General features: G+C 39.4%; 1 pseudogene; it reads right to left on the reverse strand.

The window, feature by feature from the left end:
• The window catches only part of LOC126471164 (CLIP-associating protein 1-like), a 245,149-nt pseudogene that overhangs the window by 122,919 nt on the left and 107,234 nt on the right, over positions 1-14,996 (reverse strand).

Here is a 14,996-nt window from a genome sequence, read left to right on the forward strand (position 1 = left end):
GAAAGCCACTGAAAATCTTATTATCTTATTTCTAACCAACAAGACAAGAGATTTGAAGCCCACTCCTCCTAAACGGAGTACAATGCCTTGACCACTCTGCAACCTCGGTGATGATTTTGGAACAAAAGAAATTTACAGTCAGACCTTTTACCACAACAATGAGACTCCAACAAGGAAAAATACAATATCAGAATGCACAGTACTGGAAACATACAGCTATCATTGTATGTTCAACTACAATAAACACTGTAAAACTTAAGGGTCACAAAGGTACACCAGTAAATACTAAAGAATGAAGAGAATGTAGTAAGCCACTGAGATCTCAAAAGACCTTATATAACTAAGTGAGGTGAAAATTGAAAGGTGGCTCACACTTTAGAACACTAAGAACTATCCCGAAAAGTCTTGATAATCCTGTGCATATTTGTTGTCTACTTTCCTCAAGGGGTTTGCATTTCAGCTTTACTCACTCACTGTTTACAGACTTTACCAGAGATAAGTTTTTTTTATTTTTTTAAAGGACCTTATGGTGTGCAAGGATTATTATAGTGTTACACACTGGAGAGCCAAAGAAACTGGTATACCTGCCTAATACCAGGTACTGCCTCCATGAGCACGCAGAATTGCTGCAAGATTACGTGCCATGGACTCAACTAATGTCTGAAGTAGTGCTGGAGGGAACTGACACCATGAACCCTGCAGAGCTGTCAATAATTCTATTAAGAGTACGAAGGTGTGGAGAACAGCACGTTGCAACGCATCCCAGATATGCTCAATAATGTTCATGTCTGCGGAGTTTGTTGGCCAGCACAAGTGTTACAACTCAGAAGAATGATCCTGGAGCCACTCTGTAGCAGTTCTGGACGTGTTGGGTATTGCACTGTCCTGCTAGAATTGCCTACATCAAACGGAATGCACAATGGACATGAATGGATGCAGACAAGATGCTTACGTACATGTCACCTGTCAGAGTCATATCTAGACATATCAGGGCCCCATATCACTCCAACTGCACATGCCCCACATCATTACAGAGCCTCCACCAGCTTGAACAGTCCCCTTGCTGACATGCAGGGACCATGGATTCATGATTATGTCTCCAAACCTGCACATGTCCCATCAGTTCGATACAACCTGAAACGAGACTTGTCAAACCAGGCAACATGTTTCCAATCATCAACAGTCCAATGTCGGTGTTGATGGGCCCATGTGAGGCGTAAGCCTTTGTGTCATGCAGTCATCAAGGGTACACAAGTGGGCCTTCGGTTCCGATGATGTCTTATTGAATAGTTTGCATGCTGACACTTGTTGATGGCCCAGTATTGAAACCTGAAGCAATTTGCAAAAGGGTTGCACTTCTGTCACTTTGAATGATTGTCTTCAGTAATCATTGGTCCCGTTCTTGTGGGATCTTTTTCTGGTCACAGCGATGTTGCAGATTTGATGTTTTACTGGATTCCAGCTATTAATGGTACACTAGTGAAATGGTTGTACAGGAAAATCCCCACTTCATAACCACCTCTGAGATGATGTGTCCCATCACTCGTGTGCCAACTATAATATGAAAGTAACTAAATAACTCACTTAAATCTTGATAACCTGCCATTGTAGCAGCAGTAACCAATCTAGCAACTGTGCCAGACATTTGTTGTCTTATATAGTCAGTGTCGTATTCTGCCTGTTTATCTATCTCTGTATTTGAATGAGTATGCCTATACCAGTTTCTTTAGCACTTCATTGTATATCACTGGATATTGTACAGAGTGATAAAGAAGCCCACTTACTTTTGAAATTGCACTATTCATGAAATAATGTAGTTAGAGAGAGGGCAAACTGAAATGATATGCGGTTTTACTGAAACAAAACACTAGTGCAGCAACTGGCCAAAAGATGGCGCTGGACAGCAATACATCAGTAACATCGCATGACAATCATGTATAAAATGAGCTGTAGTGAGAGAGAAAGCCAGATGCACCAGCAATCACGGCATGTTGGTTTTATCAGGAATAACACTATTTGCAAAACTTTGCTATCAGAATGGAGAATCCGCTACTGCATCTTTACGATCCTACAGTTAAAGGTCGTCTGACAAGTGTCGCTGTGAAGAAAATGATCACAAAGTTCATAGCCAAACGCTATTTAGATGATCGGTCCGGTAGTGAATGATCAGACTCCAATTGCTACTTCTGCTCAGGTAGTTCAGGAAGAAATGGAGGTATCAGCAGGTTCATCTCTGCATGGTGAAGTCAGCGCTCATGAAGTTGCATGTCGCACTGGCATTCCACGCACTATTGATTAGAGTGTACAAAGGTGTAGCCTCCAATGCTATCCGTACAAAATCCCCAATTGTCAAGAAATATTAGCCACCGATTTTGTCACACGGAGGGCATTTGTGGTGTGGGCACTTCAAAGAATGGGGGATGATGACAACTGTTTGTCTAATGTGTTGTGGAGTGACAAGTCCACTTTACACTTTAAGGGTGTGTCAACACCAACAACTCCAAAATTTTGTTTACCAAAAATCCTAGAACTGTCATGGAAATCCAACTGCATGTCGAGAAAGTCATGGTGTGGCTTGGATGTGCCACATTAATTGTGACTGGACCCTTTTACTGTGAGGAAATGTGAGCTGCTGTTTTCAAAGTGTCAGCATGACGGATTCAAGGTATGCCAATATGTTACAGAATTGCATCATCCTTAGCCTGGCTAATAAACACCTGCTAGAAGGTATGACTTTTATGCAGGTTGGCACTTCACCCCATATTGCTACATGTATAAAAGATTTCTTGTTCACATTGTTTGGCGAGGATCGCGTGCTGAGCTGCCACTTCAGTCATGCTTGGCCTCCCAGGACACCAGACCTCAATCCATTTGATTATTGGTTGTGGGGTTACCTGAAGTTGCAAGTCTACTGCAATCATCTAATCTCATTAGTTGTGCTAAAAGAGAACATCTGACGGCAATTTCTCACCAAACATACTGAGATATACAGCACTGTTCACGACACTGTCCCTGGACTGCAGGTATTGTTGATGAATGATAGCCGACATGTCAAGCATTTGTTAACATTGTCTTTGCTGAAAATAAATTGTTACGCTACTTATTGCTTTGTATCATATGAAGTGCCATCTGTTGGTCATTTTGTGCACCTTTTTTTGCTTTCAGTAGAACTCCATGTCATTTCAAGAATATATGTCAATTTTTACCTCACTACTCACATTAGTCCATGGAATGATGAATTATCGAATGTTAATAGATTTTTGGGTCACCCTGTATAAAGGCATTTAATAAGTGAACATGTGCTGAGTTTATTTTACAAATATGTCATGCATACAATTTAAAAAAAAATACTACTTCATTTGAATTATAATTTTATTGCATAAACCTAATCGGGTTTTCATTTGAACCGTTTTGAAAATAGGCGTGTCTCACTGAAGTTCCTTATTACTTTTGGATGTTCACTGTCAATTTTTTGATTCTGAATTACATCCAGCTGTAGTTTTTGTGTTCTGTAGCTTTCTAGCGTCTCCGGGATATTTAGTGTATGAAAAATGGTCAGCACTTTATTCATGTCTGGTATTTGGCAACATTCCACACAGATGGGTTGTGACAACTGGCTTAACTAATTCTTTAGTTGAAGGGCTGCCATGTGTTCACAAAATCTAATGTCAAAGGCTTTCCCTGTCTTTTTAATATAGAAGGTTCTACAACTACATTATATTTTATATTCTCCATGTTTCCAAAATTTATCTCGTCTGTTTACTATATGTGGAAATGCTATTCCTTGCTTTTCTTGGTGTTGATTTTATGTTTCTCCAGGATTTCTGACTTCCAGTATAAGACAGTACCAATGAATGGTGTGTTATGGGGTGAGTGTTTTTTTATGTTCTTTAGCTTTGTCACACACTTTGTTACCGGCTATGTTCTAATCATTCTGTTACGGTTTCAACTTTGTAACCATTTTTCAGCACTAAATTGCCAACTACTTTGCAATACAGATTTTGTTACAACTGCATCTTCTGACAGGCAGTGTTAGTCCCTATGGAACATACTCTTAAAACGAAAGCAAAGCCGCCGTAAAGAGCCATAAATAAAAACTTGAAGTTTAGTGATTGGTTACATTGTATTTGTTATTTTTACTGCAATTATACTCTTACACAATGATGCAGCATATCAGAGCCCAACGTCATCTGGTAAACAGTAGAGCAACATTAATTAGCATTTAAGCATTCATCACTCTTAATGTCATCATTGTATGAAAACCTCTATTTGTGTGTGTGAAAGGAAGGAAAAATAATTACTTAAGCTGTTACACAATTTAACTCCCTCAAATGACAATCATATTTGCAGTACACACCAAGTAAGGAAGATTTCGGAAGACTACTTGATTCTGAGAATTATCATTCAGATACAACTGCTAAATTTACAGCTTGTCTGGCATACATATCTGGTAATACATATCATAATATTAATGACCAACAGAAAATGAAATGATTAAAATGCTGGAAAGTGGATCATCACTCATTTGATAAATGAAGCTGCAATAGGAGTGCAAAGTGTAATTATCCATACTTCGATTTCTTTAAACGGGAGTAGGCTATTTACCCAATGAATGAACTACACAGGACTAATTCAGTATCAACGTTATGTATGTGACAGCCAGTGTGAACAGTCTCATTAGGAAAGCATAATCATGTGGATCTCGAATACTCAATGATATTTCAAGAATGCAGCTGACTGATGTTTTCTACCACGTACCATATCACATCTGAGTACTTATCAGACACTGTCAGATGAAATGCTGCTAGTTCACACAGAGATGTCTGAAAGGAGTCCACACGAAATACGTGTACCATGTGTGGTAGAAAACAACTGGCTGCACTTATAAAACATAACTGGGAGCTGTAATGATTATATAAGCATGAGACAGCAACTAGAGATAGTCCATTAGAGATAGTCCAGAGACAGGATTTAATGGGGTTTGGGAATACCAGTGCTTATAAAATGAACAGTAGTTAACAATAATCAAACCTAAAATACACAAAATAAAGAAATACACACCAAAAATAAGGTTCGATAATGAAACTGAGATAAGATGGAATAATTGTTTTAATCCAACAACAAAGAAATGAACAGAATATACAGATAAATACTTAAAATCGAAGGGTGACAATCAACAACAAAGGTCTCTAAATTGATAGGAAATAGCGCATGCCATTATCTTCAAAGGTAACAAAGATTACAGGTATGATACAAGTGCCAAGAGATTATTCATATCTCATATGCACATGAAGTGGCGCAAAAATTCTACAGCTTGGTGACATGCCATGAATGAGATACCTATTATCATTCTGTATAACACAGTATTGGCATACAACAACAAGGAGATAAAAGGGTGGCCACTGTCTCTCCTCATCCTCACAATAGATGGGTTCATCACATTCTGATGATCTTTCTAAACTATGATTGCCTTCCACCCCCAATCCCTTGAGGTAGGTAGGTAGGTAGGTAGGTTGTGTGTGTGTGTGTGTGTGTGTGTGTGTGTGTGTGTGTGTGTGTGTGTGTGTGTGTGTGTAGAGGGGAGGGGGGAGGGGGAATAGAGAGATTAAATGGTGCTGTCATATACAGTCCCACATAAAGTAATAATTGGATACAAAATTTTCCAATTCTTATGCAGAATTTCAAACCTGCAAGAAGATATGGATAGCAAATTTCTAACAAGACACATGCACCTGACATCCATCATCAAGCAGACGACATGATGAAGTTCAGACGTCTTCCATTCTCAACATACATAATACTTTCTCATTTGGTAACAAAAGAGTAAAAGTCAACTGGGGTACAGCCTAAACCAGAATTACCATGATTGTAGTTCCAGTTTCAAAATGCTGTAGAAAGAAAACCACTGCTCAGAATGACATCAAATTTGAACAGCATATTAAAATGCCATTAGAAAAAAAAGAATTAGTTTGTTTCTCAGTCTGTGTCTGAGACTCCCATCACTGTCTCCATGAAGGATTGCACACTCCTGGAAAAGCTCCATCACAAGAATGGTGACTGCACCAGTAGCCCTGCAGAGAATCCGGACACTTGAAAGTATGAAAAACTGAGATCTGATGGAAAAATTGAAAAATTGTTGGAAACCAACAAAGAGTTCAATATAGTTTAGAGATAAATATTTAAAACCAAAGCGCGACAACTGACAAGAAAGGTCTCTAATTGAAAAGGAAATGGCACATGCCTTTACCTTCACAGGTAGCAGTGCACGAGTTCTGCTCAGGTTCTGGAGAAATTGGTTACACAATTCAAAAAGACAGATTCTTTTGAAGTGCAATGTGGCAGAGGGAGGAAAGCAGTTGATCCAATGTCTGTCAAAGACATAATTGCAACACAGCACAACAGATCAAGCAGTATTGTGCAAAAATGCTGCACATGGGGGAACCTCCCCAAACATTGGACATGCTTTGAGCAGTGTGTAAAATTCTACAAAACACCCTGCATTGCTCTCCATACATCATCACCCATGTTAAAGAGTTGCTTCCTGCTAACCTGCCAGCAAGACAAACCTTCAACAGTGTGGATGTGTTGGTAGGATCATTTTTATGCAAGATGGTACTCCTCTGCACATTGTAGTCAGTTAAGCAGCTGCTGCAGAGGAATTTCAGAAATGCTAGAATTATCAGCCATCATTTCCCTAGAGTCTGACCATCCCAATCTTCTGATCTTAAACCGTGCAGTTTCTGTTTGTGATTATCTGAGAGGTGTTGTGTTCAATGCTCGAATGTAGTTGAAACGAAGGCATGCACTGAGCAACATATTCTAAATGTCTCCCGAGACACTCCAATCTGTTGTGCAATATGCTGTTTCTCAATTTCAACTTGGGGCAGAAAACAGTAGACAGCATATTGAACATGGCTTGTTTTGGTATCATAACAATTAGAAACCAACGTCATTTTACTTTTGATGCAGTTTTTGGCCACATGACAATTAAAAACTGATTTTTTCCATCCGATGTGGTACGACTTTGATATGGTGTTTTTTGTTGAGCGCCAAACTTATGCAGTCATGCACTTTGAACAGTATGGATGGTGTGACATGCAGCTCAAACCACAGCTGTCACACTGCGATTCCATCTGTCATTTGTAGAATTTTCATGAACTATGTGTGTGTGTGTGTGTGTGTGTGTGTGTGTGTGTGTGTGTGTGTGTGTGTGGGTGTGTAATACACAGTTCAAACTTGATATCATTCTGACCAGGGGTTCTCTTCCTACAGCATTTTGAAACTGAAACTTTAATTATGGACACCCTGTAGATTACAGTTAAAAGTAACTCAACGAAGCTTTTTTCTGCAAATAAATACAGTGTGTTTCACAGTTCTTATTACAGGCTTTTATAGGTTGCAAAAAGAACTTAGCAGATAAAGTTCTGATAAGAAGTCAATGACTGGACTGTACCATTTGAATGTCAAATAAGATTAAAGATTGAATCACTTTCAAATCTCCCAATTAGTGGTATGCACACTGCAGAGACAGTGAGTTCTGACCTACGTGCTCTATTAGAGCCCACTGCACCGGCAATGTTTCCAGTACTCATCATCAGGTTCTTGTTTATGCAATGAAGGACGTGCTCTTCAAAGTCGAGAGTGCGACACGTCCACAGAGAACCATAATTGACCCTCTTAGCAGTGACATAATAGTTTCTCACAGCCATTGTTGTAGTCAGATGAAAATGGTATGTGATGTCATAACTACAACAGGGACTGTCTTCTCAGTCTGTGTACGTGCGCACCATGAAGAAGAAAATTTAAAAGTGATGTGATATTCAAACTTATTTTATATCCAAATATTACATTTCAGGACATGGGTTCCCAATCAAAATTATATCCACCAACCACTAGAAGCTAGTAACAGAAACTGTGAAACATAGTGAATATGAAAATTGATCTATGTAACTATTCCATTCTGTGGACACCTGGTCCCATCAAGATTACAGCTAAACTCAGCTGATAAACACACAGCCATAAATAAATATCTTCTGCATGCTATAAAAATATTAATGATAGTGTAGTTGATGGTACCTGCAACAGTTCGACCTCTTGGAAAGTCACTTCCAGCTGCCAGCCTACCTCCTCTTCCTCCTTGCTGGTCTGCTATATTGTTTGAATTTGACATTCCCATTTCAAGATTAAGAGCTTTCTTATGTGTACTATCCAGTGAGTTTAATATCTGCTCAGCATTTTCATGAAAATGGAGCCGGAAATGCCAGAAAGCCCTACATACAAACAACAAAAGCAAACAATTATATACAAAGTACACAACACATGCAAAACATAAAAAGAAGATACAGAACATAGATGTGCACGTAACTTACATGTACAGATACAACACTCATTTCACAGTCTGCATCACATTCTTTATCATGCACTAATAAATGAAGTTTACGTTACTCTTTACAAAGGGAGAAAAGAAAGGAAAACAACAAAGAAAAACAGAAAATGCAGAAAGAAAGAATTAAAGCTGCCCAAAAAATAACAACAGAAACTGGGAATAATATTCTCTAATAATGAAAAACTGAAGCTGCAATGCTATAGTGAATAAATGAGTGATATTCAATAGAAAGTACTGAAAATCCTACAGATCAAGACAAAAGATATGCAACACTATGTGCAATTCAGCTGAACATATTTGGAGTGGCTCATAATTCATGTTACACACTTCTAAAGATTGTAGAGGAAGCTTAGTAGATCGAGTTTACATAGGAATCCGCATCCGGAATCATCATACAACGAAGCAACAGAGTATTTAAGTTATATGTGCCAGGGTCTTTAAATGTATGTATGTACATGGTGATTCCATGATGATGTTACAGGAGATGGATAAACACATCAATCTGAGGCAATGGTCCCTGTACCAAAAATGAATTAGTCGAAAGTTACAAATGAAAATTATTCTGATGCCTCTGACTGTGGTATACATGTACCAGTACTGTTGTTGCTAAGATTGTAGGGTAAGCATCTTTCAGAGGTGGTAGTATATACAAAGACAAGAAAAATTGTCTAGTCAACATGGGCTCTAATATGCGTCGCTGAGGATCTATGAGCACTTGTTCATCTTTGCTGTTGTGAAACACATCTCCTTCCCCAACATTGCAAAGGTAAAACAAATATGACAATTTGTTTCTCTCTTTCTTTATTTTTCCATCTATTTTATGTTTCCTGTGACAAAAATTTTATTGGAGAAAAACAGCCTTTTAAGAATGATGCAGAATGAAACCAGACTCAATCAAATGACTTACAAAGTAGGTGAGAGCATTATCCTCATTTATGTATTACCTCTTTTAGAAAAATATTTGAACCAATCTAGTATATTTAAAATAGTATACAATGAGTTACATGATGTTAGATGCATGCCAAATACAATCTGAGACTAATCATTAATACTCATCTTACTGTTATGACATATCTTAAGCATAATAACTTCACCTAGTGTGTCATGAAATAACTAAATTACCGTTGTTGTGCACAGTTGCAGGATGAATAAATTAAGACAGTACAAATATAGTTCATCAGGAGAGTTTAACTATCATAGTAACTTCTGCAGTTGCAGTTTAGCATTGACTACCCTTTTTCTGGATTGGTTTTGGCTGTGACATGCCATCCAAAGTGAGATATTGTTGAGTCAAGAGGCATACTAGTCAATGCATAGCTACGGTTTCAACTGAACTGCCTAATGGCAAAATTATATGTGTTACACAATGTAATATCACAGTGATTTAAGTCAAAGAGATATTTCCCATTTTAGGCCTCACGACAAAACATTAATGGAAAGGGCATAAAAATCAGATGAGAAATGTTAGTTCAGACATCCAGTGTAACTAGGAGGTTGCCCACTCTACACACAGTAGTAAGTATCTAGCAACTTTTCTGGGTGTCTTATAAACACATATCTGTTGGGTGGAACTAACTTACTAACAAGGGTGTGCTGGAAAGTAATGCCTCCAAATTTTTTATTCTGCTCTCAATACTAGATGTGGTATTACATGTCATGTATATTACTCAGTCGTTCCCGCTTCGTTGACAAAAACTGCAACCGTATGTCGCTAGAGGGCTCTGAATTGTAGTGCATAACAAAAGATTGTGTAACGTAACTGTGTACGTCAATACATGTGAAACGACGTGCTGTAATCAAGTTTCGAACTCGAAGAGTTTGTCCATACATGGAGCACCATCTCCTTCAGTATGACAATGCCAGACCACAGATGAGTGCCGAGACATCTGCAACAATTCGATATCTAGGGTTCACTATGATAAATCATCCTCCACGCACTCCCGACTTGCCTCATTCCATTTTCATGTGGTTCCAAAACATATTCGATAACTTCACTTTGATAGTGATGAAGCAGAGGTGAGATAGTGGCTCTGTCAACAAAGTCAAACATTCTCATGGTGATGTCAACAAGCTCGTCTTTCGTTGGGAGAAATGTGTTCATCACCAGGGTGGCTACGTTAAGACATAAATATATTGACGTGAAGAATAAAGGTGTAGAATGTTAATCAAATTTGTTTTATTTAAAAACCTTTAAGAGTTAACACACAAAAAAAAATCAGAGACATTACTTTTCAGCACCCCCTTGTAGTGATAATAATCAGAATACCACATCGATGTAGGCAACAATACATAGTATCTAAATGCTTAAATCAGTTATGTCCAAAATTGCGCATTAATTTCAATTGTCATGAGGACTTTTTATAAGGAAATTGAACACAAAGATTTCTTAAGGGTTTCATTAATGCTTAGATGTTGCAATACGAGAGGAAAAATTTACAGCAAACAGCTTTACAGACTGACGGACTTATTTTGGAATACATAAATTATGCGTATAAAAATACAAGTTTCATTAGAGATGTATATCAAAAACTTCTCAATAATAGCATGCTGACTATCACAGAATACAACTCCAATGAAGCATTACTTGTATAATTCACTTTCACCTAAGGGAAATATAACAATAAGCAAAGGATAAGGATAAGGACAAGTAACTATGAGATTTCACACTAAGAGATTGAGGGGGGAAGGGGGGGGGGGATTGCACAACTAACTGACATCACCCTTTATTAACACAATGCAGACAGAAAACTTTATGTTTAAATATATGGGGATAATAATGTCAATGTGAACATTTTTGTTGACAAAGTATATGAGGATAGGCTATTCTCACAAGATCAGGTTTCAGGTAAACTTAATCTTGATAGTATTTGACATGTTGACACTGTGTTCCTGACTGGGACTCATATCCGCATCTCTGCCATTCATGGGCAGCATGTTTCCAATTGCGCTACCTGAGCACACATCACACACTGGCATAAAGCGTTAATCTGCCACCATCTTCTCAGCATTCTCTTCCAAACTATGCATAGGTTCTCTCATGATCTCATAGGATTAACACGTCCAGGAGGTATGCTCAGATAGCACAAATGACAGTTCACAAAACACAGGCACTTGAGTTTGAGCCCCATTACAGCACACTATTTCGACTTAGCACATGCAATTAGAAAATTCAGTCCCAGATACATAACTCCAGAGGTTAACAGGAAACAAAAATCAAAACAGTTAAACGAGTTGAAGCCTACTACCCATAAATATCAGTACCGTATCTTAATCACTGTATTACTTTGGTTTCATATTCATGGTTTGAGGGTTGTGATTTCTCTTCAGCTGCTCTATAAATACATGGCTGTGATGCAAAAATTTGATGAAAGTCTTTACAATCCTCACACCAACATGGGACATGGTGCATCACAAGAACATACGAGGCCTGAGAGTGAAGCATCAGTAGCATGTGGCACCTCATCGAACCCGTTAAGGAAACTGTCTCAGTTTTCAGAAAACAGTGAAAAGGCTCAACAGCACCCAGTTATTCCACTGACAAACCCCATTGGCAACTTTCTGTTAGGCACTGTTTTTTTTGAGAGGTAGAGCCACATGGAAAAGCACTATATGAGAAAGAAGGAGCTCTGAACAATTCAATGTTTGGTGTAGATGAATACAGAAAATCTTAATATGTAACATTTATTTAAGTCTGTTAAACTTTGAAATGGCTGGAGAGTTATAAGGTACGATCAGTGAGAGCCTCTCCATGAAGAGGTTCTTCAATCACACGGTACAAACACTACATCTCCTCTTAAATAGAATGTACACTGCCACAGCAGCCAAATGTGGAGAGTGCCTGTGTCATTAGCCATGTTTCCATAACAGACCTCTTTTAAGTGATTACAGTCTTGGCATGCATTGTAACAATGCACATTATCATGTATTCACTGCTAGTAAAGCCGCAGTTTAAAGTTGTGAAATTCCCCCCCCCCCCCCCCCCCCCCCAAAAAAAAAAAAAAATCTCTCTGCCTCCAGGAGGTTTATAGTCTGCTGAAAAGTACAGTTTCCTGTTATGGACCTGGTAGTGTATCTGTGCAAGGAGCAACTTGTCACACAGAGACCACAGCTACTGAGCGGCATTGCATGCCGGACCTTGGTGTGTACTTGGCCTGCAGGAGGGACAGCAATAATGTATGACAGACAATCCTGAGTGCGAGGAAGTTTATAACTCAACAGGACATGGAGTTAGCAAATATTGACAAACTAAGCATTACTCTACAAATTCTTTTAGAAGAAACTGTGTGTGTGTGTGTGTGTGTGTGTGTGTGTGTGTGTGTGTGTGTGTGTGTGGTCGTTTGGAAATAGGGGGGAGGGGTGGGGGTATATAAGAGAAATATTAAATTGGTGAGTTAAACAATAGCTGGTAAGTCAAATGTAAGGCTATATTCAGGGTAAATTTTGCAGAATGCCATGACATTGTTATATTTCTACTGGGGATACTTTGCTCCAATGCATGATTTGACTTTGCTGGAAGGTCACTCAAGACTACAGTTAAGTGTGTAAGCAGTGTCTATGAGTCAGAGCTATTGCCACTAATGTCTGGCCCAGTCGAACTATTGACTTCAAGTAATGTAACTCCCTCCCATCACAAATATTGACATTTCATCTCATACATGTGTGAGTCTCCTGATGCCAATGCATCATCCATGCACTGTCTGGTGATGGAAAGTACAACAGTGCTACTACAAAATCTGCCTTCCCATGTTCAGTTTGTTTCAAATTAATATAAAATTACTGTTTAATGAAGTAGGAAAACAACAAATATAAAATGTGTGTACCACATCTCCAGGATGGTTGTTCCTGAAAAGGCACACAATCAGATCTTTGGGTGGTCACTTACCCAAGAGAACTACACAATCAATCAAATCAAGATAGGAGGATGAAAATGGGAAGCATTTTTATTGAGGATTGCTGCAGGTAATGTGAAAACGATGAATAAGAAAGTTGGACAACATGAAGAGAGAAATAGAGAGACATTTTGTAAGTCTTGTAGGGTTTAGTGAGGTTCAATGCGAAGGAGAATCTGAATGTTGAGAAGACAATTTATGAAGGATCGGAAAGGAAGGCAAATGGAGTTGGAGTTACATCAAAGAAACAGTTAAACATGAACATAGTTAGGGGTATTCAAATTAGTGACAGAGTGTTAACAGAGAAATTAAACAGTAACTTTGTGAATACATTGATTATTAAAGTCTTCATGCCAACAAGAAATGCAAACGAAGAGGAAGTGGAAAAAGTATGTGAGCAGACTGGGGAAGTCTGTGAAGAAAATTGGAAAAGACAATTAACAACTGTAATGATGGGAGATTGGAATAGTATAGTGGAAAGATGAGGAGTAATATAGTTGGAGACAATGGACTGGAAAAGACCAATGAAAGGAGTGGAAACCTAATAGGTTTAAGTAACATCAACAGATAGCATCTGAAGAAGGCAACGAGTTACATGGCCGAAATATTGTGCCAGAGCGACACAAACATCCGGCAGTAGACCCGATTATTCCACATGTCAAGATCTCGCCGGGAAAGCCTGAAGAGTTACATATGAAGACTCTACGGGGAGGAGATGTACCTTAATATTAAGAAGATGGATAAGCTTCGACAGAGGAAGGGGAGGATGCTGAGTTCTCTGTTTCCTTCTGAGATGCCGAGAGGGGGATGTAGTTCCTGTCTTCGCCAGGTTGAAGCATCATGTCAACACCAGAACGGCGAACAGAATGGAACACCGTGCCAGCCTCGCACTGGTAAGAGAAAGAGTGCGTGACATGCACCACTGCCTAGATGTAATGTCCAGGGAGTTGCTGTATCTCCACCTTTCCATAGCAGCTACCCTGACCCGAGAAGACTGGGACCAGGTTGATGGTGCCTCTTGGTCCTTGGCTGAATGCACCACGAGGAAATCAACAGCATGTCAACAGGCCAAGTTTGAGCGCCTTAACAAGAAGGTACAACAGGATGGGTACGCACGGACTGTGGTCAACCTGAGCGACAAACAGCCCGATGAGGCCACCTCAAAAGCACTCAGCAAGGGCCTCAACTTTGCAGTGACTCCCAGAAGCATACCTGTTGCAGCCTTCATCAGTTCGGTTGAGCAGGTCGTCCATACACTACCTTCCAACGTGTCTGAAGAGATCCGCAGGGAGACCTGCAGGGCACTCACCAAGACGTAGCCCCCCAAATCCAACATCTTGAGCGAGGAGAGGGTGGCCCTCAGGCAGCTATGGGAGGATGACAGCATTGTAGTTCTGCCAGCTGATAAGGGTAACTCCACGGTCATCTTAAACAAGTTGGAGTATGATAGGAAGGTGCAACAACTTCTGGAAGGCACTGCTTACAAACCACTAGATGGCGACCCCACTGACACGGTGGACAAGACGACCTATTGTCAGTAACATCGGTGCAGCGACATACCCCACTGCACAATACCTGCAGAAGATATTGGCACCATATGTGGGCAAATATGCACACCACATTCGGAACTCTGAGGACTTCCTACAACCGCTAAGGCAGCTACACACCGTGGACTCTGACATCATGGTCAGTTTCGATGTGGTGTCACTCTTCACATGAGT

This window comes from Schistocerca serialis, chromosome 3, assembly GCF_023864345.2.
Source record: "Schistocerca serialis cubense isolate TAMUIC-IGC-003099 chromosome 3, iqSchSeri2.2, whole genome shotgun sequence".
In the NCBI taxonomy this organism is placed as follows: Eukaryota; Metazoa; Arthropoda; class Insecta; order Orthoptera; family Acrididae; genus Schistocerca; species Schistocerca serialis.